This window comes from Dermacentor variabilis, chromosome 10 (assembly GCF_050947875.1).
Source record: "Dermacentor variabilis isolate Ectoservices chromosome 10, ASM5094787v1, whole genome shotgun sequence".
NCBI classification, from domain to species: Eukaryota; Metazoa; Arthropoda; class Arachnida; order Ixodida; family Ixodidae; genus Dermacentor; species Dermacentor variabilis.
The window spans coordinates 117,360,669-117,384,423 of NC_134577.1; the positions used below are offsets into that span (position 1 = coordinate 117,360,669).

General features: G+C 50.8%; 1 protein-coding gene across 1 annotated transcript in view; it reads left to right on the plus strand.

The window, feature by feature from the left end:
• Window positions 1-23,755, plus strand: part of LOC142559393 (arylsulfatase B-like) — a 250,385-nt gene that overhangs the window by 7,922 nt on the left and 218,708 nt on the right. The window lies entirely within an intron of this gene.

The following is a 23,755-nucleotide window of genomic DNA, read 5'->3' on the forward strand; positions in this document are numbered from 1 at the left end:
ACGAGGACGGATGACCACTCCCCAGAATCTACCTGCTACGAACGAAGGGTTCGTGACCTCTACGGGGAATCCTGATACCGAAACGCCGATCCCTCGTACAGCGGCTGCTGGCCCCTACACGTCGGGATCTTCCTCCTCCGCCGGAGATGCTGTTAGGGTTGGCGTCGGACACCACGGGCGATACGTCATCCCCCTACCCTCTACTTGGTCGGAGCCCACGGGCGACAGGTGATTCACCCTACCTTCTACTAGGCCGGAGCCCACGGGCGACAGGTCATTCACCCGACCTCCCCGGATTCGTCGAAAAGAGGATCGACTTCTCCTTTCCGTGCTCGGTAATGCAGGAGGAGGGGCCCTCTCTCTGTGCCTGTCAAGTGTCATCGACGGAAGCAAGATCCCGCCCACACTTGTAGGGAGCCTATTTAAGGGGCTCCGAAATGTACTTTTGATATACTTCATACTTCATGCTTTTCTTATTTTCTTTCAACTACCTTTCAATAAGCAGTGCAAGTTTCGCACTAGCAAATCGTCTCGCCCTTGCTCGGTCGCCATGGTCTACCGGATGCCTGCAGCCCGCCGACAACGCCACGCTACCCAATAAGTAACGTCGGTCGAGCTTCGATAGGCAGGCGTCGCTACTTCTCGGCAGCAGTACGGTACGCTACCCTGTAGTACGCAACAGTAGTACGTTGTGTCGCTATATTTATTCAATGCTAACGCATTACCGCCGACAGTCACCTCACAATGACTGTCGACAGTTATTCCCCAAGCTCAGGCACTGCTTAAAGTGCGGTGGTGTTCAGGTTGAACACGACGTTGCTAGAAGTCACCAAAGCATGCGTGACGTTTGCTTCTTCCCGTATTGTTTGTCGCCTTGGTGCGAACGACAACCAGGATGGCGGTCAAAATTAACCGGACGCCGACGGTGAATCTAGGAATTAATCTGAGAATCACTGAAAAAAAAAGGAATTACGTAGATCCGAAAGATGTATCGCAAGTGAAGCGGTCAAGCAAACGTTACAAGTTTGCCCGTTCCATTCTCGCGTCTTTGGCTTAAAGGAAATTGGTGCACGGGCACGTACCCCCACGCACTCATGCTAGACAATGCACGCTCGGCGGTCATCTGAAAGAGCTAGTTAGCGTTGACACGATATAAGTATACGTGCGATTGTTGCCTAATGATCAGAGCATCGCGCTGCTGTGATGGGGGATCGAGGTTCGATCCCGCCGTCGGGCATGTAATCGATTTATTTTAAGTGCTAGCGATTTAGCGAGGCAGCAGCAGCACACAGCTGTCATGGTCCATGAAGGTCCGGAACAGTTCGTAAAACATAACATCCCTCTGAAATGCTCGAGTTCTTATTATGCCCACAAACCCCAAACCCCGCTCCCCATTAAATAAAGGAAACTTGGTCATCCTTATTTCTGGCAATAGAGAAAATATTTCGCATAAAAAACAATCACACGTTAGTTCTGCGATCAAATAGATGTAGTATTAATGGACTAACTAATAATTCATTTTCTGAACTTTTCGAAATTGAAACTATTGCAGTGTATGAGAAACGATACATTTCAGAAAACAATCAGCTTCGTTTGCCTGAGGTTACGCGCACTTCAACCAGAATTTTGAAAAGAGCAACATATAAAATTTCACGATATCTGGAGAAGTTAGCCAAGTGACGGGCCTGGCATGCTACGGCCCATGATGTGATGAGGAATGAAAAACAAATTACGGCCTAAACTCCCGTAGAAGCAATTATCGTGGTGCGAAGCAATTATCGTGGTGCGAAGCATTATATAGTGGCTCCCACATTTGGGAAGTAAATGTTCTTGCTTCTCTTCTTGCGTAATACTGGTGTACCGCTGCCTATCCCTTGCTGTTCCGGCACGTGATCTAGAAGTCACAATCACATTTTTCGATCAAGTCACGTTTGCAGTCTTCGCGAGAGCAGACGCATGCTGTGCAGAGTAGCGAGCGGCTCCCGGTGTCCAATCATTGCACCAATGAGCGCACGCCTCTGCACCAAGTGCGTGTCAGTTGCGCGGTAGCGACTCCTCTGGCGCGTGAACGTAGCGGAGCTTCGGATCGGGCTCAGAGAACACAGGACAACCAAATTTCGCTGCGCTCACGTGCCTCACCTTAACCACGGCCGGTTTCTAGGGGAGCGCGCGCTTTCCTTCTTACGTCCTTCGCATTCGCCGCGGAAGCAAAGGCAGTTTTTCTCCAGGAGTTACGCCTTTCGCCGCCGCCAGGGGCGCGACGACCCTACTTTTTAACTGCTAGGAACCGCTCTCTGCCCGCCTGCTTCTGCGGCGGCGGGCGGTGATCGCCTGGTTTCGTGCTGTTTTTCCGCTGCTTCTTGTTCCGCGGCTCCGCGGCTTCTTGAGGTGAGAGAAGTCGTCGGGCGGAGCAGATGGAGAAGGCGCAGTACGAGCGCTGGTCAAAGACAGCTCCACAGATAGAGCGGAAATATGGCACTCGCAGGATGGTGACAACGTGGCAAGAGACATGCCCCGAGGAAGTACTGGGGGAAACGGTCCAAAGTTGATAATGGGAAGACGTGTCTCATTGCCCGCTACAGAAACGATGGTGTGTGGGGAGGAGGCATTGTGTAAAATAAGGATGAAGTTGCGGGAGCGATCGCATATTCTCCATCAAGTACACGTAGACAGATTAAAACAGGGATGCAGGTTGCAGCTTGAGGTTCGAGGTGCTTAAAATCCGCAGAACAAAGCTGAGGCGGAGCTTGAGCAGAAAGGTTAATGAAAAGCGGTGTATAGTCAGGTTGCAAAACACCGGATGAACAGTCAATCAGAGCAGAATTGGTGGTGAAAAAAAGTCAATTCCGAGGATCCCGTCATGAAGGCAGCGTTCGAACACACTAAATAAAACAGACGTGTCGCGTGTGACGCGCAGCACACATTCCAAGCACAGCTGCCGTTCCACAATCGGCGATCTGTAGCACATAAGTCAGATCTATCGTTAGCACTTCCTTCAGGCGCTTTCGGAGGTACGCACTCATGTTGAAAATTTGCGCTCCAGTGTCGATGAGTGCTGTAACGGGCAAACCTTCCACGTCCACCTACAGAAGGCTCCGATCAGTAGGCAGGGTCAGCAGAAAGATTTGGGGCCGGGGTACGAGAGCAGCGTCACCTCCATGAGCTGCACCAGTTAGTTTCCCATCGGAGAGCAGCGACGGCAAGCTGGGGACGAGGAGCGACACAGAAGGAGAGAACGGGAGCGGCGACTGTGTGGTGATGGTAAGCAGCTAGTCCCAGTGGCTCGAGCGTTGTCAGGCATCTTCGAGCTCGGTGGAAGGTGCAGAAGGGCAAGGATTCAGTGGGGAGCGGTGGTAGGCGGGAAAGATTGGTTCAGAGTGGGCTGGCCAGGAACTTCGGCAGTGACGAGAGATGTGGCCCACAAGAGAACGAGGTGGGTCAATCGTCCTGCGTGCGCCGTTCGGCCGGGCTGGAATAGCGCTGGTAGGAACCGTACGGGCTCCGGCGATCAAGGGCAGAGGTAGCAGAGGAAGGGAAGTCAGGACGTTTGGTGGAGCAGGTGGTCGGCAGACCCACATAGGAAAGTTATTGGCGAATGACGGATTGAATGACGGACACGACCAGTCAGGAATCGTCAAAACACGGTGTTCCTTGAGCGGCAGGAAACGCTGCTTGTATTTCTCGCCCGACTACGCGAACGATGTACTCGGAGGTTCGAGCGAAACCCGAAGGTCCTCGCACTTCGACGCAGCATTGGTGTTCTGCAGATGCGTACACTGCTGTGCTATGCGGCTGCTCTTCGCGTTTTCAAAGCGGTGACATTCGGCTAGGATCTCATTGGTCGTCGTTAAGTTCTGTAAACGAGAAGGCTAAACGCGTCGTCTGCGATGCCGTTTGGGACGCGCCTGTCTTTGTCTTTGTCCGCCTTGCGGCAAAGAAAGAGAACATCCTGGATATACGCCACGTACGATTCAGTGGACGTCTGTGCATGGGTCGAAAGGTCTTTCTGAGCAGCGCGTTAGCGACCGACGGGCTAGCCGAACAAATCTCGGAGCTTCTGCTTGCATTCATACCAACTAGTTATCTCTTTGTGAGTCGTGTATTTTTCTTTATACATAATATTATGTTTGTCAGCTTAAGCGCATTACCACACCGGTTGTGTGCGTTGACCCGCTCGTAATTAGGCAACCGGCGTTCGACGTCGAAGTTAAAAAAAAAATTATTTAACGTGCCAAAACAACTTTATGATTATGAGGCATGCCGTCGCAAATTTCGACCACCTGGGGTTGTTCAACGTGGACCTAAATCTACGTACCCGGGTGTTTTCGCATTTCGCCCCCATCGAAATGCGGCCACCATGGCCGCGATTCGATCCCGCGACTTCGTGCTCAACAGCCCAACACCATAGCCACTGAGCAACCACGCAGGTGACGTCGAAGTTGTCGATCCCAGAAAGCATGCCGGGGTGGCGGGGCCGGAGCAGGATGACCGTCGGAGGGGTCGACGGGGCCGCCGTTGAAGGCTCTCCTTCGGATCAATTGCGACCAAGTTACGTACGCCCACTGCGGGGCTCAGTCTTGCGTGGGTGACTATTCCGCATTCCCACCAAAGATGTTACGGGAAGGAGAACAGCTATTTTCAAATGTCTTCTTAATGGCTGAGCCAATGGGCGCCGAATCTAATGAGCGCCCGCATTCTCCTTGCCGTCTTTCAGACCAGAATCCAAGTCCTCTTCTTCCAACATTAAACACTCTTAAAATATCACATGTCACGATATCACAGTTCCGCCATAAGGGTGAACCAGTGAATGTGACAGCAACATGTTGGAACACTGACAAACGTACTTGCTTATCTTTCATCGGGAGACCACGTTTCACCGTCAAACAAATGTTATCGCTCAGCACTGGCCATTCCTGCATGAATCGGAAGTTCCTCGAATGTTATCTATGGTTCTATCTGTTGTCGGTTGTCACCGAACCTTGTGTAATATGGCTGTATACGCAGCGCGAATTGTGTAGTACTTTCTGGAACACACGCGGCCACCAGCAATTATTCTGGAACCTTCGATGACTCAGGTATAAAAGTCGACGCGCTTGCCACGTAGATCAGATTTCGAAGACTGCCGACTGTATTTGCCGCTATCGCTGTTCTTTGAGTGTGCTTTGTTTCTGAGGGCACATGTTCGCCCAATAAAAAGTTCGTGAAGTTAAAAACAGTTTTCGTGCTGTGTTTTACAGCGAAGCTGTTTATGCGGACTGTGTGCCGTCTTTGTCGGACTTCGCCAGAAAGGATACACGTGACCAACCGCGAGGAGAAAGAAAGAGCTCAATGGGGAACCAGCGCTGCAGTTTTCACGACGCCTGCAGCGCCGCCCTGGCGGTCAGAACGTGCACAATGCAGCCGCTCCCGCGGACGAAAATTGCTACTGGTAGTGGCGTTGCGTGCCCCGAAAATTGAAGGAAAACAAAAGGACGCCGACGATACTGTTGCGTACACAACTGCCACAACTACGTCGGGATGGGGGAGGATGTATCCCTTTGCGTCTTTCAATCTGAACGCTAAGAACAAGAACGGAGGCGGAGTTGGATCCAAGCAGTCAGGCGAGCGGAGTAAGTTCCCGTCTTGTCGCCCTGTCAAGCTGTGTCGGGCTGGTTTCTAAATCGAATTTCGCGCGTGTACTCGGTTTATTCGATAGTGAAGACGGTCAGCCACTGCAGACAGTACCAAACAGCAGAATCTGCAGTCGGCATTTTGTCGGAAACAAAATGAGCAATAGCATGCACCATCCGGCATATGTACCAACCATTTTTCCTTCGCAATACTACCGCCAAGCCCCTTCCAACGCCACCGCACCAAGCGAACGATACGAAAGGTAAATATTATCCATTCATCGCCAAGAATTATGTGGTAGGGAAGCCGCCTTGTAATACGAGTTGTGTGTGCGTACTGCGGGCGCACGTGCGACTAAGCCGCCTATGTGTTTTTAAAGATGCGCATGTGGATGAGCACTCGGCGCTGAGATGCACCCGGTAAACTTATGTAATTAGTGCTAAATGTAGTGATCGTTATTACGGATCCAGCGGTGGAGCACTCAAACCTTTGCTTGCGCGAGTCAGCTGATGCGGTAAAGCTTTCTTCTCCATTGACTGCTGTGGCGAAGTAACATCAGAATTTTTTATGTCTAGCCAGAGAAATATGGAATGTCTTCAGGCCAACTAATACTTCCGAAACCATAGCGCAGCACGACCGGAGCCATAGCTGCTAGATTTGCGAGGCAGGCTGCCACGCAAGCATGGCAACGGACCACGGCGCAACCGTTAAAGAAACACACGTGCTCGCCGCGACACTGTGAAAAACATATAAAGCTTAAAAAGCTTCTTTCGTCATTTCTTCACTTGATGGCGCTAGCTTCTTTACGAAAACTGTCCACTTGAAGCGGCGCGAAAACGGAAACATACGAACTATAATACGGCCGCGCACGTGTGTCGTCTGGTCGAGAGGCTGGAATATGCCGCGTTTCGTCGCCAGGGCGGCGTGCAACGCACTCTTTCCGACGCGCCGCCTATCCAGCGCTGGTTCCCCATAGGGTAAAATAGATCGGAGTGACCCCTTTTCCCGTGAAAATGCTATCTTATACGCGAATATTATACGTTTGTAAGACGGTGAATTTTCGGCGGTGGAGCGATATCGGCATCGAATTCATCGACGATTGATTCCACCCTGCCGCGAAAGAAACAAATGTCATGCTGGCGATTTGTGGCCAACGATCAGCGCCCAGTGACTGAAACGCAATACTAGGAGCGCGTTTCTTGCACCAGCAAGTAGTGCCACGTAAGACGTAAGACCATTCCAACCAATCCTCAAAACGATAGCAGCGCCCGCATCTCCAGTGGTGGGCCTTGCGCCCAATATACGGAGCTTTGGATTAGTGGTTCCACATATTCCATCCCAGCTGCAACTGTGGAAAGACCATGAGTAGTGCGTACTCCTGAGGAAGAAGTTACAGACCGCGAGCGTCAGCGAGAGCTGGTTCGTGAACGGGCTCGTCGTCGTAGGGCCGATCCCTAGCTGCGCGCCAGAGATGCCGAGAAGCGACAGCGCCGGGAGGCCGATCGCGAAGTGCGCGCCCGAGACGCGGAAACACATCAGCAGAGCCGGGATGGGAAAGAATGGTGAAATCAAATATTTACGATATAGAACGAAAAAGCCTCAAGCGCCTATCGTAGCACTTCTTCTAGATATCAAAGGAGCATACGACAACGTAGCCCATGACGCCATGTTGAACTCACTTGAGGCTATGGGAGTTGGATGCCAGATGTATCAGAATATTTGGGACTATTTGACTGAGCGGTGCTATTTCTTACAGACTTCGGGACATTACATCAAGCTTTGTCCGATGTTAAGACGCATCGCTTTCTGGGTGTCATCACTGGCCGCAACCTCTCGTGGAGCCCTCACTGCATCTATCTGAAGAAGTTAGTTGCCATTGCTTAGGTCTTCAAATTTCTCTTCGAGAAAAACTGAATGCACCAGTACATTCTATGTTGCAGATTTACAGGGTACTGTTTCTTCGTCTCCTACGTTACAGTCTACCAGTCTTGTCAAATACATGCCAGACAAACATTCGCGCTCTAGAGAGCATACGAGGTAAAACCCTCCGCACGTATTTAGGGCTGCCTCGGTGCACCTCAACAGCAGCAACAATTGACATCGCGGGAGACCATATTATCTAGACACACGCTTCTATTACTGCACCAGATATATCACGATCACACACACACACACACACACACACACACACACACACACACACACACACACACACACACACACACACACACACACACACACACACACACACACACACACACACACACACACACACACACACACACATACACACACACACACACACACACGCACGCACACACACACACACACACACACACACACACACACACACACACACATACACACACCCACACACACACACGCACGCACACACACACACACACACACACACACACACACATATATATATATATATATATATATATATATATATATATATATATATATATATATATATATATATATATATATATATATATATATATACAAAGGAGGACCGCCGGATCTACGATGCACCGAGCACAGTCCCCGAGCTCAAGCCTCTGCTGCGCCCTTGATGCTGCCGATGATGCTGACTGCGCGCACGTTCGTCATATTCCTCACAATGGCCCCGCGGAAATAAAGGAGCCATCCTGGCGACTTAGTTTTCTGGAAGGACGTCAAAATTGTGATACGGCTTGAGACGCTGAACGTGAACAACTTCGCGGTTACGACGTCGCATGTCGGACGGCGGCGTTAGCGGCTCAACCAGGTAATTAACGGGTGATGTTCTCTCGAGAGCGCGGTATGGACCGTCGTACTTCGGAAGGAGTTTTGTAGCGAGCCCAGGCGTGCGGTGTGGCACTAACAACCAGACGAGAGCGCCCGGGAGAAAAGTGGGAGTCGAGTTCTGGGCATCGTGAACGGCTTTTTGGCGGTTCTTGTCGTCCGAGGTGAATCGGCGGGCAAGCTGGTGACATTCCTCTGCTTGTCTGGCGGCTTCCGAGATCGGCAGGCATTCAGATGGGTCCAGCCGGTAGGGCAGAATGGTGTCGATGGTGTGCGAAGGATGACGGCCGTAAAGAAGGTAAAAGGGTGAGAATCCGGTAGTAGCCTGAGTCGCGGTGTTGTAGGCGTAGGTGACAAGCGGAAGAACTTGGTCCCAATTAGAGTGATCAGGTGAGACATACATGGCGAGCATGTCACCAAGAGTTCGATTAAAGCGTTCCGTGGTACCGTTAGTCTGTGGGTGATAACAGTGCATTTACGATGAACAATAGCGCATTCAGCAAGCAGTTGTTCGATGACTTCAGATAAGAAGGCGCGGCCTCTATCGCTTAAAAGTTCACGTGGACCTCCATGTCGAAGGAGAAAACGGCGAAATAGGAAATTGGCGACCTCCTGCACTGTAGCATTTGGTAGAGCAGCAGTCTCCGAATAACGGGTTAAGTGGTCTACCGCACCGATTATCCACCTGTTGCCGGCAGGAGTCAACGGAAGTGGCCCGTAGAGGTCTATGCCCACGCGATCAAAGGGTCGGGATGGGCATCGTAAGGGATGGAGTTCACCGGCGGAGTTTTGCGGTGGCGCTTTCCGGCGTTGGCACTCATGACAAGAGCGGACGAACTTTCGAACTAAATTATACATTCCCCGCAAGTAATAGCGGTGTCGAAGTCTTTCTTAGGTCTTGAAGACTCCCGCATCGCCACACTGAGGGTCGACGTGGAACGAGGAGCAGAGCTCTGATCGCAAGATTCTCGGAATGACGAGTAACAAGGTGAGTCCCTCTGGGGCATAGTTGCGTCGATATAGTAGCTGGTCGCGAATCGCAAAATGAGGCACTTGGCGCCGAAGCCTCCTTGACGCCGGAGCTTTCGACGTATGCGAGAGAAGGTCGAGCAGAGATGCAGTCCAGGGATCATTACGCTGTGCAGCAGCGATAGTGTCAACGTCCAGAGAGGATAATGTGCACTCGCGGGGGAGTCGTGACTGGCCGTCGGGGGAAGCGGTGACCGGGATAGCGCGTCAGCGTCGGCGTGCTTTCGCCCGGAACGGTACACCACGCGGATGTCGTATTCTTGGATTTGCAATGCCCAGCAGGCAAGGCGGCCCGATAGATCTTTCATCGTCGACAGCCAACATAGTGCGTGGTAGTCGGTCACTACATCAAAAGATCGGCCGTATAAATATGAGCGAAACTTGCCAAGCGCCCACACAATGGTCAAACACTCCTTTTCTGTAACGCTGTAATTGGTCTCCGCCTTGGTTAACGTGCGACTCGCGTATGCGACGACGTATTCTGGGTGGCCAGGTTGACGCTGTGCCAACACAGCGCCAAGGCCTACACCGCTTGCATCGGTATGGATTTCGGTTGGCGCTTGTGGGTCAAAATGGCGAAGAATGGGTGGCGTCGTGAGAAGATGGCGCAAGGTGATGAAGGCGTCGTCACATTCTGGAGACCATGATGAGAGATCTCTAGCGCCACCAAGCAGCTGCGTGAGAGGCGATATAATTGACGCAAAGTTTCGAACGAATCGCCGGAAGTAAGAGCAGAGGCCGATAAAACTGCGTAGCTCTTTCATAGTAGTAGGTTTTTGGAACGCAGTAACAGCACGTAGCTTCTCGAGATCCGGGCGAATGCCTTCCTTTGACACGACATGGCCTAAAATTGTTAGCTGACGAACAGCAAATCGACACTTATTCAAGGTAAGTTGCAACCCGGCGTTGGTCAAGCAAGTGAGTACGTGCTGGAGGCGGAGCACGTGTGTTGGGAAATCAGGGGCGAACACCACAATGTCGTCAAGATAGCAAAGACATATTTTCCATTTGAGGCCACGCAGAACATTATCCATCATTCTTTCGAACGTAGCAGGTGCGTTGCAAAGTCCGAAAGGCATGACGGTGAATTCATACAAGCCGTCTGGTGTAACAAAGGCAGTTTTCGGCCTATCGGCCTCTGCCATCGGTACCTGCCAGTAGCCTGACCGCAAATCCAGCGAAGAAAAGAACTCGGCTCCCTGCAAACAGTCCAGAGCATCATCGATGCGTGGTAATGGGTAGACGTCCTTCAGCGTGATCTTTTTCAACCGTTCAAAGTCAACACAGAAGCAGATGGAACCGTCTTTCTTTGTGACGAGGACCACGGGAGAGGCCCATGGCCTTTGGGAAGGTTGAATGACGCCTCGACGGAGCATGTCATCGACCTGGTCTGCAATGACGCGACGTTCCGTAGCGGACACGCGATATGGTCTTTGTCGCAGGAGTGAGTGAGTGCCAGTGTCGATGTAATGCTTGACTGTCGATGCACGGCCAAGAGAGGTTTGCGCAACGTCGAAAGAAAGGCGGAATTGCTGAAGGATTGCGACATGTTGAGATCGCTGCGAAGGCGTCAGATCTTCGGCGATGAATGGGCTGAACACACCAGTCGATGTTGAGTCTGGTATGGAGAGGGCACTCAGTTCATGGGCGGCAATAGAAGACACTTCGTCGAGGAAGGAGACAATTCGTGTTGAATCGACCAACTCGACGTAACCAAGGCATTCGCGGCAGAGCACTGATAGCGGCGATAAAAGATGATTGTAAATGGGCATCGTGCTCACACCGGCGGCAAGGTCAAGAGCTGCAAAGGGCAAAGGAAGCGCTTTTCGGGTAACAAAGTGATGAGAGGGCATGAAGAAGACCGTCCCATCCGATATGGTACTACAGAAGACTGGTACGAATGCTGAAGAGCACGGGGGGATACATGTGTTTTCTTTCACGGCAGTTTTAGCGGCAGGATGAGCATCGACCGAGGCCAGGTCACCAAGGTGGAAAAGTTCAATCTCTGCCCGAGCGCAATTGATGATGGCATTGTGGCGTCAGATAAAATCCCATCCTAGAATAACGGCGTGGGAGCACGATGAAAGTACTATGAATTCAATTGTGTACAAAACGTCCTGTATGATCACACGGGCAGTACAAGCAGCGGTAGGGCGAATGGGTTGAGCACTCGCCGTTCGGAGCGACAATCCAGACAGAGACGTCGTCACTTTACGAAGCGAACGGCAAAACCTGGCATCCATAACTGAAATAGCGGCACCGGTATCGACTAAGGCGACTGTAGCGACATCTTCGATAAACACATCAATGACATAGGCAGGTAAAGGAGGAGGACTTCGGCATGTCGACACTTGCGCAGTTCTTGCCTCAGGAAGTGCATCGTCTAGTTTCCCTCTTCATTAGAGACGGGTCGTCGACGCATAGGGGAAAGCGATCGACGACGTGGAGAGGGTGACCGGAGGCGTTCGAAGCGAGGACGGCGATCAGTCTGGGAGCGATCTGGTGATGGGTCGAAGGGTTCGTAAGGCGCATTTGCATCAGGCGGTGCATAGGGCGCTCGGCGATCGTCATCGAACGCCTGCGATCGGCGGCGTCAGAACCTTGCGACATGACCGGGACATCTACATGCGAAGCATATAGGGCGATTGTCCGGCGTACGCCACGGGTTAGCGACGGCAGTGTTGGTCCAGGAGACGGGAGGGGGAGGGCGTTGCACAGACTGCTGGAAGCGACGCACGGGCACAGTGCGAGGGGCCATTGCAGCAACCGTAGCATAAGTGACTGGTGTAGTCACGACATCCTGCTGGTGAACAGCCGGCAGCGCTTCCGCGACCTCTTCATGGATCACGTTACGGATATGAGACGGCAAAGTGCTGGCAGACTCCTGAGTGACGGACACCAGAGATAGCTGTAGTGTGACTTCTTAGCGGACGAAATACTTGACTTGCGTTATCAGGGAGGCTTGTTCAGGGCTGGTGGTAAGGCTGCTGAGTGATGCCGCATTTGGTGTGGGATGCCGCCTTGTCAGAGCTCGCTGCTTACGCAATTCATCATAGCTCTGGCACAAGCTGATGACGTCGCCAACAGTGCGCGGGTCCGTGGCCAGAAGCATTTGGAATGCGTCATCGTCGATTCCCTTCATGACGTGCTTGATCTTTTCCGCTTCCGTCATGGCAGCGTTCACGCGCCTGCACAAATCCAGAACGTCTTCTATACAGCTGGTGAATGTCTCACCCGTGTCCTGCGCGCGTGTACGGAAACGCTGCTCGGCTCGGAGTTTCCTGACGGCGGGTCGGTCAAATACTTCTGTAATCGACGTCTTGAGCGCCGACCACGTTCGGATATCCCTTTCAGGATTTCTGAACCAGGGACTGGCCACGCCCGCGAGGTAGAATGATACGTAAGCCAGCTTGTCCGAGTCATTCCATTTGTTGTGAACACTCACCCGTTCGTAGGACGAAAGCCACTCTTCAACGTCGTTGTCGTCGGTTCCGCTTAAGATGGGAGGCTCCCGCTGGTGAACGGTGCCAGCGCAAGGGACGGGTGGCAATGGAAGAGTCTGCTGGTCGGCGGAGTTCCAGGATGGTAGAGTGGAACGTTACCCCGCACGGCTCCACCACTTATAAAGGAGGTTTATTGGGGTTCGTAGCGAGCGCCGGTTCTACGATGCACCGAGCACAGTCCCCGAGCTCGAGCCTCTGCTGCGCGCTTGATGCTGCCGATGCTGCTGACTGCGCGCACGTTCGTCATCTTCCTTACAATATATATATATATATATATATTGTGGGGCTTCGGGCTAACGTTCCCGGACCCGGCTAGCTCCAGCCGTGGCACCAACGAATGGGGGTATATTCCCTGCTATGTACAAAATGCGAGTACAGTACAGGAATACGGCACTGGGGTGGCAGTCGCAGACTACGGGTGGAAGCTCCCGGGAAGTCTGCTCCGCCAGACTGGCTCTTTCGAGCACGTTCGCCACACAAGAGGGGGCCGCCTTGCTCAGAGGGGCGCGGGACCAAGAGGGTCCGCACGTCCGCCAGCCAAGAGCACCGAAAGTCAATCTGCCCGGGCGAAAGCGCCCGCGCACCTCCGATGCTGAAGGAGAGAGAAGCCGCAGAAAGGGCGAGAGGGGCCCGCTCCTCAGGCACTGTTCTTACGCGCGGCGCGCGGCGTAACGTGAGCCGTGCGCGCAAGCAGCAGGCTCCGCGTCGCGCCGGCGCCAGCGGCCGCGGGGAATGTACGCTATCCAAAATAAGGCTTGGAACTGCGTGTCCCCAGCGATCGCGCGGGCGAATGGCCCAAGTCGCGCGTGCACAGGAGACAGGGGTCCAAAAGGGGTCCCCACAATATATATATATATACATCCTTTCACCCTCCTAAAGTGGCCACCCCTATTACTGATATCATGATTAATGAGCCTGGTGCACTGAACCTAATACTCCAGTTAGACACTAAAATATCCACCGGTCCTGATGGTATACCCAATTCTTTTCTCGTTCGTCATTCATTGTGGTCTGCTCGCTACGTAACCATCATCTTTCAAAAGTCCCTAAATACCGGCATTGTTCCATCCTCATGGAAGCTGGCCGAAGTACGTACATTATTCAAATCTGGTAATAAACAGCTGTTATCTAATTATAGACCTATTTCATTAACATCATATTTATGTAAGATGCTGGAGCACATAATTCGCAAACATATAATGGAATTTCTGGAATCTCATGAGATGCTTTCTACCTTTCAGCACGGTTTTAGGAAAGGTTTCAGCAACTTAGCACTAGTTGAATTCTCACACGACATTCTCTGCGCTCTTGATATCGGCACACAGGTCGACACTATATTTATAGATTTTTCGAAGGCTTTCGATACTGTACTGCATTCTAATCTCTTAATAAAGCATAACATGATCTTGAAAAATTCTCACTTGGTTAGCTGGATTGCCGGTTTCGTTTCTCACCGGTCACAATTCGTATGTTATAATTCAACTAATTCTTCTTCTGTTGACGTGTCATCTGATGTACCCTAAGGGTCGGTTCTTGGTCCTTTACTATTTCTACTGTACATTAATGACTTACCTCGAAACGTCGCTTCACACGTACGCCTTTATGCGGACGACTGTGTTTTGTATCGCGTGATCAACACCCCAGAAGATCATCTTGAACTAAATTCCTCATTTGTCAGCTTCTGCACCTGGTGCAACACTTGGCAAATGAAAATAAAATTTACTAAAACTGCGATAATGTCATTTTCCAATAATGCCTCTCCTTCATTGATCAATTACACTTTCAACGACTTATCCTTGCACAGCGCCTCGGAATACAAGTATCTTGGCGTCATATTTACCACTAAGATGCCCTGGTCAAAACAAATCAATTTCATTTGCACTAAAGCAATCCGGAAGCTCGGGTATTTGAGACGCAATTTCAGCAATTCTCCAAAGGAAACTAAGTTACTAATGTACAAAACTTTCATTCGCCCAATCCTAGATAGTGCTTTTCCTGTCTGGAAGCCTCATAAGCAGTGCGACATTAACTACATTGAGAGCATACAACGAAAATCTATTAGGTTCATATATCGTTGCTATGATCACTATTTTTCACCCTCTCCTGCCTTATCTTCTTTGAACCTAACCCCTTCATCCTTACGCCATCACATTAAGTCATTGAAGTTCTTGCATGGTATCGTCAATTTTTCTTATCGTGTCTCACATCCCATACATATTCCTTTAGACATTCCGCGGTCAAGTAGGAGTCACCATAGCCTTAATATTAAGCCTTACTTCGCTCGAACTAATAAATTTAAATACAGGTTTTTCCCACGTGCTATTGAATTCTGGAACTTAATTCGCGGAACAATTAGGCCACTGCCACTAAACGATCTTATGTTAAGAGTTCAATGCACCTGATTTTATGTATTTTCTTGTTACAGTGTATTGACTGATTCTCATTTTGTACTGACTCTCAGTGTTGCTGTTATTTTGAATTTCATTTGTTTCATCTGCCTAATTTCTTGTGAATATTTAATGTGTTATTGTTTACTTGTTTTTTGTATGACTTCTTTTTGTCTAACCCACTCCTGCAATAGCCCCATAAAGGGGCTGCAGTATGTATAAATAAAAAAATAATATTGAAATGAAGAAGAAGAGCACAAGAACAAGGCCAGCCAGATCGTCTCTTGCATGTCTGTTGTGCAACAAGGGGGCCAGCCGGATCGCCAGTGCTTGGCACGAGTGTGAGCCGTTCGGGCAACCAGCTGTTCCTGCTCTGCGTCACCTGCCTCCTCGGTTACGAAGAGACGTTACCCTTGGAACTGTTCAGTGCACCCATTACAATTGGTGGAAGGTGTGGGGGTACTCAAGAACATCTACACCCTGGAACTCCGGTCTCGGACTCTGCCTCCCGTCATGCCTGACTCTCCCCAGCCGACGCCGCCGCCACCCCCCGTTGCCTCCTCTGGCGCTGTCCAGCAACGCCATCCAGCGGTTTTCAGCGGTACGGATGAACAGGACGTCAATGACTGGTTGGATACGTACGAACGGGTGAGCTTGCACAATCGATGGGATGATACCGCCAAGTTAAATGCCGTCATATTCTACCTTGCGGGAGTGGCTCACCTGTGGTTTAAAAATCACGAAGCCGACTTTCAGTCCTGGTCCGCGTTCAAGACCAGTTTCGCTGCAGTTTTCGGTCGCCCTGCCGTCCACAAGTTGCGCGCCGAGCAGCGGTTACGAGAGCGAGCGCAACAACCCGGTGAAACATTCACCTGTTATATTGAAGAGGTTCTCGACCTCTGCAAACGTGTGTATGCGTCTATGCCCGAAAATGACAAATTGAAGCACATTTTGAAGGGCATCGCCGATGATATTTTCCAAATATTGATGGCCAAGAGCCTGCGCACCGTAGCAGAGCTCATAAATTTGTGCCAAAGCTACGACGAGTTGAGGATGCAGCGCGAGTTGACTAGGCGCCCCTCAGTAGCTGACGAGGCCCTCTCTTCCATGACAGCCTTCTCTGATCGTTCCTCCTTGCTCACAAAAATCCAAGATTTCGTGCGGGAGGAAGTTGCACGTCAGCTTTCTCTGCTACCCTTCGCTCCTACACAGCCTCCTACACAGCTCGCTCCTACGCTGCGGCGGGTTATTGAAGACCAAGTTGCTGAGGCTCTACCAATGCAGCATCAGCAGTACCCTGCCGCCGCGCCACTTACGCATCCGTCGCCGCGCAGCCCCCTCGTCAACCACTCGTTGCGCTACATCCTCGGCCGCCACCACCCGTTCATAGTCCCGTTCATCGACCTGCTCCTGCCTTTACTAATGCTTGGCGCACGCAAGACATATGTTATAGGCCCATATGTTATGCCTGCGGTATTCCCGGCCACGTTGCACGACTCTGCCGCCGCCGCATGCTGCACTCTGATGAGTTTGTGCAGCCGCCTCCCTACGCCAACGTGCAGCCTTTCCACGACACTTATTTTAGTCGGCAGTCGAATAGGCCACCAGCCGAGCGCCCGGTCCTTACACGTCGTTCACCTTCCCTGCGTCGGCGCCCTTCACCCACGCAAGAGGAAAACTAAGCGCCGCAGTTCAGGAGGCAAGAACTGCGTCGCCATCGATCTGTACAAGTCCTCCACTGTCGCCTTCGAACTTTGTCGATCTTACTGTTGACAGCGTCCCTACCGTTGCGCTAATTGATACTGGAGCAGCCGTGTCTGTCCTAAACGAACGCCTCTCTCGCGCTTTACGAAAAGTTACGACGCCACTTTCTGGGTTTTTTTCTTCGCGCAGCAAGCGCCCAGCCAGTTCAGCCTTCAGCAGCATGCACAGCTAGAGCTGTTATTCAGGGCGTTCTCTATATTGTGGAGTTTGTGGTTCTCCAGTCCTGTTCTCACGACGTGATACTTGGGTGGGACTTTCTTTCGCGAAATAACGCCGTCATCAATTGTGCACATGCTGAAGTCGAATTATCGCCTCTGTGACGTGCCCCTCGTCGGCGCCGCTTCTCTTCCCGCTAAGCTAGTTCTTCGAGAAGACATCGCCATACCGCCGTACTGTGGCGCTGTCTCTGAAGGCGCTGTCCTATTCACTCCTTCAGAACTCTTCATTAGCCGCAAAGACGTTCCCCTGCCTCTCGCCGCGCTTGACATTTCAGCCGGTTTCAGCGCCATCGCTTCCTACAGCCCTGATGGCTCTTCGCGGCGAAGCACTTGGCCATGTTCAGCCTATTGATGACATGTTGATAACCGACGTGCCGGATGCTTCGTATGCAGAGCTCACCGACTTCTGTGCACTTTCCACTTCTGCTCCGCCATCACCTGACTTATTCACACCTTTCATTGCCGATGACCTCACTTCCGAGCAGCACTCCCAGCTTCTTCACCTGCTTGCCCAGTTCCGCTCTTCTTTTGATGTCGCTCAGCCTACTCTGGGTCGCTCGTCAACCGTCAGCCACCACATCGACACTGGCTCCAACGCGCCATCGCGGCAGCGCCCGTACCGCGTATCCGCCAAGGAGCGTCAGGTGATCAGTGAGCACGTGGACGACATGCTTCAGCGCGGCGTCATTCGACCTTCCAATAGCCCGTGGGCATCATCGGTGGTTCTCGTCACAAAAAAAGATGGTTCCGTTCGGTTCTGCGTCGATTATCGCCGTCTCAATAAGATAACGCGCAAAGACGTCTACCCTCTACCGCGCATTGACGACGCTCTGGACAGCTTGCAAGGCGCTAAATTCTTCTCTTCGTTGGATTTACGCTCGGGCTACTGGCAGGTCCCGATGTCAGCAGTTGATCGCCCTAAAACTGCATTCATAACGCCAGATGGTTTATACGAATTTAATGTGATGCCATTTGGCCTATGCAATGCGCCTGCTACCTTTGAACGAATGATGGACAATATCTTGCGTGGCCTAAAATGGAGCACGTGTTTGTGCTCTCTCGACGACATCGTTGTGTTCGCCCCTGATTTCAGCACGCATCTTCTTCGCCTTAGCCAAGTGTTGACGTCCTTGACCAACGCTGGCCTGCAACTGAACCTGAAGAAGTGCCAGTTCGCCGCGCGCAAGCTCATGATTCTAGGTCGCGTCGTATCACAAGACGGCATTTGCCCCGACCCATCAAAACTTCGCGCCGTGGCAGAATTTCCGAAACCTAGGACACTCAAAGAACTCCGCGCCTTCATCGGCCTCTGTTCTTACTTCCGACGCTTTGTTCACAATTTTGCCTCGATAATATCACCTCTGACACAACTCTTAAGTGGAGCCAACGACATATCCTCCTGGTCTCCTGCATGCGACACCGCGTTCGTGACCTTACGCCGTCTCCTGACGTCTCCGCCTATACTGCGACACTACGACCCCACCACCCCAACTGAAGTGCATACCGATGCCAGTGGTATTGGCCTTGGCGCTGTCCTTGCGCAGCACAAATCTGGCTACTCCAAGTACGTCGTTGCTTACGCCAGTCGTGCGCTGACCAAAGCGGAACGCAATTACAGCGTCACAGAAAAAGAATGCCTGGCCATCGCTTGGGCACTCGGGAACTTTCGCCCCTATTTATACGGCAGGCCTTTCAATGTGGTTACTGACCATCACGCCCTTTGTTGGTTATTCTCTTTAAGATGCCCGTCTGGACGCCTTGCCCGCTGGGCTTTGCGCATTCAAGAATACGACATACATGTCATATACCGCTCAGGTCGCAAGCACACTGACGCTGACGCTCTGTCCCGCTCTCCGCTGCCAGCCGACAGGGCGTCCCTCTCCACCATTAAGGCGGTATCCTAGGTCGACATCGACACCTTCGCATCAGAACAGCGCAAGGATCCTTGGGTGGCCTCTCTTTTGGATCTCCTTTCTGGCTCGCCTGCATCTCCCATCTCCCGCTCCCTGCGTCGCCAGGCTGTCCATTTTGCTTTCCGGGATAAACTCTTGTGTCGACGGAACTACCAGCCCGATGGTCGCAAGTAGCTCCTGGTTATCCCTAGGATTTTGCGTTCGGACATGTGCGCGTCTTTCCATACTCACCCACAATGTGCACACGCAGTCGTTTTGAAGACGTATGAGCGCCTGCGGCAACGTTACTACTGGCGAGGGATGTTTACTTTTGTCCAAAAGTTAGTCCACTCGTTCCCGCAATGCCAACACCGCAAATCTCCTCCTCATCCGGCCCACGGATTATTACAGCCGCTTCCGTGCCCTGCTTGTGCCTTCGACCGTATGGGAATTGACCTGTACGGGCGGCTACCACTAACACCCGCTGGAAAACGATGGATTATTGCCGCAGTTGATCACATTACACGCTATGCCAAAACCGCTGCTCTACCTGCAGCGACCGCCAGTGACGTTGCATCCTTTCTGCTCCATCGTTTCATTCTTCGTCATGGCCCACCTCGGGAGCTGCTGAGTGATAGAGGCCGTGTGTTTCTGTCGCAGGTGGTTGAAGCTCTGCTTGCTCAATGCCGCATAGTTCACCGGACCATCACGGCGTGCCATCCTCAAACTAACGGACTTACAGAGCGTTTCAATCGCACCCTTGGTGATATGCTCGCCATGTACGTTTCATCAGAGCATACAAACTGGGACATCATCCTCCCATTTGTCACGTACGCATATAATACGGCTACACAAAGTACCACAGGATTTTCTCCATACTTTCTTCTCTACGGTCGCGATCCTTCCCATACCATCGATACTGTTTTGCCTTATACACCAGACGCGTCAGAATGTGCTCCCGTTTCAGCCGTCGCCCGATACGCCGAGGAATGCCGCCAATTTAGCCCGAAAGTTTACCTCCGCTGACCAACAACACCAAAAAGCCAATCATGATGGCGACGCTACCAATCCGAACTTCGCTCCCTGCACCCTTGTCTTGTTGTCCGTGCCTTATACCACGCCTGGACTTTCGACAAAACTTCTCTCGCAGTATGATGGACCATACCGCATCGTCGAACGTACCTGTCCTGTCAACTATGTCATAGAGCCGCTTACATCGACATCCGACAAGAGCCGCCGTGGACGGGATGTTGTTCACGTGCGCCGCTTGAAACGATTCTATGACCCGCTCGTCTCCACGTCGTAAGTCGCCAGGATGGCTCCGCTTTTGCACCGGGGGTAATTGTAGTGAAGAAGAGCACAAGAACAAGGCCAGCCAGATCGTCTCTTCCATGCCTGCTGTGCAACCAATGGGCCAGCCGGATCACCAGTGCTTGGGGCACGAGTGTGAGCCGTTCGGGCAACCAGCTGTTCCTGCTCTGCGTCACCTGCCTCCTCGGGAACGAACGAAGAGACGTTACCCTCGGAACTGTTCAGTGCACCCATTACAATATACTATATATATATATATATATATATATATATATATATATATATATATATATATATATATATATATATATATATATATATATATATATATATATATATATTGACGGTTAGACCTCACCTACCAGCTCAACCGCCGCATTCGTAGTTCCAGCTAAGCAGGCTACAGTTGGAATCAAAACTTCACACATGACTACATCTACGTCGGCAGAACTTGCACCTTTTCCTGCCGCTCTGACGCACGTCACCGAAGAGCCAACAGAGAAATGGGTCGTATTTTGTGACTCTAAGGAAGCTCCTCACAGTATCACGTCCGCATTACATCACAGAACTTACGAACAGATGATATCTGACATCAGGAAAGTGCACCACCATGCTCTAGAAAGAGGGCACAACGTTATTTTTCAATGGATGCCTGCTCACTGTGGCATCGTCGGCAACAACCTTCATGACAAGGCTGCCCGGTCTGCCCACGAAGGCACCCAGACGCGTTCAACACCTTTGGCAAGGTCGGACGCTGCCAGGGAACTTTGCCTACTTGCACGCAAAAGTCTTAAGATCTCTAGAGTTCCAGCGCCTTCAATTGCCGATTGCGTAAAATAGACCCCACGCTACGGCTACAACTGCCATCTAGCCTTTCCCGATACAAAACAACCTTGCTGCGCCGCTTGTGGCTGGGAGTGGCGTTCACGAACGCCTACTCCTATCGTATGGGAATGGCAGAGAGCTCGGTGTGCGAATCCTGAGGGTGCGAGGAAACCGTCGAGCACCTATTGTGTACCTGCTCTCGCTACGACGTACAACGGCTCTCTCTGCGGACAGCTTTAAACCGACTGTCTTCAAGACCGTTCTCCGAGTAAAAGATACCCGAACCGTGGCCACACCCGTCACAGGCACGAAAACCGATTCGTGCACTAATACACTACTTGAAGTGCACTGGCTGTAGAGACCGTTTGTAGTGTCCCTGTGCATCCTCCTACACGCACTCAGTGCTTTCTCCCTCCCTTTTTCCTCTTTCTATTCCCCCAGTGTAGGGTAGCAAACCGGGCGCTCGTCTGGTTGACCACCCTGCCTGCCTTTCCTTTCCTTGCTCTGTCTCTCTTTCTCTCTCTCCTGACTTGGCTGGTGCAACACACGGTGTAACTAAGACAGTTTCGCTGTTCGGCCACCTTCACGGACTAGGAGGGGCGGTGATATTTTCACCATCATTACTAAGTGATAATATTACGCGAAATGTAAGACTCGTCACTGTAGTGGCAATATGAATTCAATATGAATATGAAGTAAACGTACGCTAACTAAAAATGAGCTGTTGTGCTTTGTTTGAATCCTATCAATGGACAATTTCATTTACGTTTGTTAATAAAAGTCAACGTCTTTTTTTATTCGTATCGAGTATGTTTCAAAGCTCTCTCCTGGGCACATCCCGGAAGTTGTGGACAGCGGCGCAAAAGAAATTACATAATTTTGCGGTTTCTGCTGTGTTATTGTGTTGCACTTCTCATATTTAGGTACGAGAAGATTTAAGCTAAAAGGCATGCGCTGTAGGAGTTTTCTTCCATGACATTTGTTTTTGGGCTGACATTCTCAAAATTCACCTTGGTTGATAGAATGGTGTGGCAATGTAAACCGTATATACCGCATGTCATAAAGCATGTCATTGCATATAGCTTACATATACCTAAATATACCCAGAAGCACATGGTGACGCCGACACCGATGGCAACGGCAAAAATTTGTTTGTACTGTTCATGCAATTTCTATCGCAATAAACAATTAAAACAACCTTGCGTGATCTTACTGAGAGCTTCCTATATCCTTATATAATCCTTTGCATTAAAAAAGCGAGTGACAGAAAAACAATCGCACACGTGTATGCTAAGCGTGCACAAGTGCCGAATGCAGTAAATTCACTAACATCAAAATATCAAATCAATATATAAGAAGTGATAAGTTGGGCCTTGTGGGGTTAAACTTCGGTATTAGAGATTTCCCACTCAAGTTTGTCCAAGCGTCAGCTATTTTAGTCCAAGCGGCAGTCAATTTAATCCGGGCACCACGCATTTAAGCCCAGTGGCAAATAGCTTATTCTACGCGTGACGTATATATATAATTAACTTCTCTGGCGTTAGCCAGAGAAGTTAATTCAAAAATACATTTGCGGGTGTGCCCTAGGAAGGTCAAAATAAGGACGAAATGTTATAATTTTGCAGCCTCCCAAAATAACTGAAGAGACTTCTATAAGAGCGTTGTCATGTTACAACAAAAGTGCCTTTCCCGCGCGACGCATCATAGAAAGAAAGCACTCCTATAGGTATTATATTATTGGCATCAACAGGCCGGCAAAACACAGCTATTTGATGGATTCTCTGACATGCATCGAAAAATGGGGATTCATCAACAAACCGTTGATTTCTAAAGCTAATACAAAGAGCGTCCCGTGACATCTGATCATTTTCTTTTCTAGAGTGGCGTAGCATCACGCAACTTTCGCAAGCCCGGGGGCAATTACCAAACATGCCGACCTGGATATGAAACGAACGGGAATCGAAGAATATATAGGGTGGTACACACGTAGCGAACGACAGACCACGTGGCAATGGGTATCACGTGACCTCACTTAACTATCGAAGGCCCATACATGCTTCTCAGCCATATTGACATGGATATCATACGAACTCTCCTCGAAGAAGCTCTAGTACCCACGAAGAGCACGGCAGACCACGTAAAATGGAGTGTCACGTAAGCTCACGGGACTGTCTCCAGTCATTGGGTGATTCACGAACATGCTGACAAACATGCTGACAACCGAAATATTATGGCTACTCTTTCGTGAAACCCCACAAACCATTTTACTTGGCGTTTGCTACCGCCCCCCGCGACCAGTCACTAGCTTTACTCACAAGCTCAACTGCGCTCTAGATGTACTAATGAAAAAATACACTATAACGCTCAGATTTTGCTCTTCGGAGACTTTGATTTCCCAAATATCAATTGACATAGCTATACACCAT